Source organism: Pinus tabuliformis, chromosome X (assembly GCF_031772625.1).
Source record: "Pinus tabuliformis cultivar Carrire ecotype Pingquan chromosome X, CPIR1, whole genome shotgun sequence".
Taxonomy (NCBI): Eukaryota; Viridiplantae; Streptophyta; class Pinopsida; order Pinales; family Pinaceae; genus Pinus; species Pinus tabuliformis.
In genome coordinates, this window is record NC_142308.1 from 369922427 (window position 1) to 369925627 (window position 3201).

Below are 3201 nucleotides of genomic sequence, written 5' to 3' on the forward strand. Positions count from 1 at the left end.
GGAATCTCACGACTCTTTCCTTCCCAAATTTCCCCTCCTTAGGCTGTGCATGCGTTCCCTTGAAGTTGGTCGATACAAAACCCCAAGGCCCGAGCTAAATTCCTCAGAATATTCATTTCCATAAACAAATGCCTTCTTAGGGTTCACCATAAATTCATTCCCATAAACAAATGCCTTCTCAGAGTTCACTATGAATTCATTCCCACATCTACTGATACAAAAACAAAGACAAAGAACATTTCTTCCAATGGTAAAGGAGGTTTCAGAAGCATATGTCGCTCCCATCTGGTTTTATTTTGACATTGCTGCAGCTGATGACACCTTCGAGGCGCGTACTGAGCCTCCATGGGGGTGGCTGGTGCAGCAGACCACACCTTCGTTGCGGGTACTGAGGCTTCAAGGGTGTGGCTTTAGACAAGCGTCTGTCAATGTGTTTAAGGTCACCTTCCACACGTCTTCAGTTCTCATTTTCGAAGTTCAGGAAGTGGGAGGCCGTTCGCTGAAGAAAAAGCTGAGCGTTAGGAGCAAGACAACATCTGTCAAAATGCATGTAAGCGAAGTTGTTATTATAAATAATCGAAACTTACATTTATATTATATATTAAATTGTTTATAAAATTTTGTTTTCCCCTTTTTCATATATTTTCATTGTTTGAGCGTTCTAATGCTACTCCTTGCCTCCTTTCTCATAACAGGTTTACGCGCGATTTCTTCCCTTCTAAAAGGCCTCTTCCTCCTTTACTAAATCGGGTGTGGTTTCATCAATTTTCTCCACAAAATCCGTGAAGTTCTCTTAATTTTTTAGAGGGTTGGGTTTTTATAGTGTTATCTACAGTTAATATCAGCGAAGGGCCTTTAGATCCGAAGGTATTATGGGGTAGCAATCTCTGATATACAGTTTTGTCGCGAGGGTCACCGTGGTGCTTGCGGAGTACACGGAATTCAAAGGCAATTTTACAAGTATTGCTGCTCAGTGCCTGCAAAAGCTTCCCGCCAGCAACAACAAGTTCACATACAATTGCGATAATCATACCTTCAACTACCTTGTTGAAGATGGCTTATAACTTGTCTGGTTGGATCGTAGACCTGAAAAATCATTAAAATTGTAAACATCAAATAGGCTGGTTGGATCGTAGACCTGAAAAATCATTAAAATTGTAAACATCAAATATTAATATATGCTATGTTTTGTAACTAGTGGGATGATTTTCATTTGAAGAAGAGCTTGATGTTTTGTCGATGGTTCAGTTGTCAAGGAAGCAGCAAGATTCGAACCAGTGCCGTATTAGAGAATCGCTTCCCGGAGACAAGCCCTTCTCTGGCGTGACCATTGCATTGTCAAGTCGAATGTCACGTCCTCAGGTTGCACTTAAATCCCATCAATTTTTTCTGATATATTATGTGACACATTTAAGTAACGGTTCTTTCATATTATACAGTTTTCTTCCATCGTTTTCTATTCAATTTTAGGATTTGTGTCTGTGTTTTCAATTCAGTTTTAATAATAATGTAGATCTATGTCTAAGGTGTTGTTTTACCTGCAGGGAAAAAGGAATCCCTGTAAAAGATCCGATATCCTGTTGTTGTTTCTTCGGAATCAGGGAACTTTGCCCGCTGCGAGATTACAACCACTGATTTCAACAACTGAACCCATGCGCCTAATGCGTTTAAACCCGCACCAATTTACTACTACAGGCCATGCTGCTCTGATACGTGCTTATTGACTCTACTTTGACTATGTTGCTTTAGCTATCGTTCCGCACTGGGCTATGCTGCTCTCGTTTTGACCCACAGCTATTGGTCGTTCTTGTTGTTCTATATGCCTCTATCTAACTATTGGTCTCTTGTACGCGACCTCTCAATCAGACCTTCCAATATCCAACCTTTTCTCAATGCTTTTCAATCCATGTAGTCTTTGGGGAACTTCACTGATTCAGCCACTGCCAACAAGAAAATATCCTCTTCGCCTTCTTTCTAAGGTAGGGACTAGCTGCTTTGCAGCCTTCCTTGTTTAAGATCTGAATTTGATTGTGGAACAAGCTAACTCATCCTTTTGACGTTCTTGGTTTGTAACGGACATATTCTCCAAGTAATATCAACGTATAATGGAGTCGAATATTATCACGATTAGAAGCTTAATTGTCTTCAACGCAAAATGGGGTTCTATTTTTCCATTTATCCACAAGAGAGGAAAACCACTTTCATTTTATGTACATTACCATACCTCCACATACAATCATAATGATTTGACTATCTACCAATTACATCGAGATCTAGCTAAACCATATCCATGATCACTATATCTTTCATTGGTACCACATTGAAGACCTTGTTGAAAGGTGGTGCCTTTTTTGGTCAATGTAACTTGTAGCAATTTTCCTTTTCTTTCTCAAATTATTTCATATTTATTGGAAATGTGGCATGAAACAACATGCTTTTGCAAGAATTTCATATGGATTTAGTGAGATTCCTTTGCTTACACAAGTAGAGGGATTAGAACCATTGGCTCTTTATGTTCCCAGCCAAGAAGAATAGGTAAAGGAATTTATTTCTTTCTTGAAAATACTTACATTAGAATTTGATATTTTTCTTCATGTCTATGGTTGCATTTGTATGTCACAACTTAGTACTGAAAGATGTCATTAAGATGTTTCTGCTCACCATTTTCATTAGGATGTTTTAGAAGGAATTGAGAGAGGAGATATAGTTAGTAGTGGTGCACCTTAGTTTTCTAAAGATGGGGCACTTAATTGAAATTGTGAGGATACAGTCTGCACTAGAAGGAAAAGAACTCATAATTTTTTTTTTTACTTTTCTTGTTTCTTTGACTTGAGTGGTTACAATCATGCATAAATTTTATTCTTTGGACAATATTATCCATATGGAAGTTTATTGAAATTATGAGCAGGAAGTAGGGATGATGGAATATCCAAAAATGATTCTCATAAGCAAGAGGATAGCAATGAATTTAGAGTTGATGCTACTCATCATCAAGAGACCGATGGAGTTGATAAGAACATAGAATTCTTGCTCATGGAACTGAAGAACGGAGAATTTCGAGAACAACAGGGTTTGTGTGGTAGTTGCATGGATAATGAGGGTATTGTTACTATGTTGAAACTAAACATCTAATCCCTATATTATTAATTTGGATTTTATGCTCTTTCAATTCATTGGTCTTAGGAGAATTTCCATAATGGT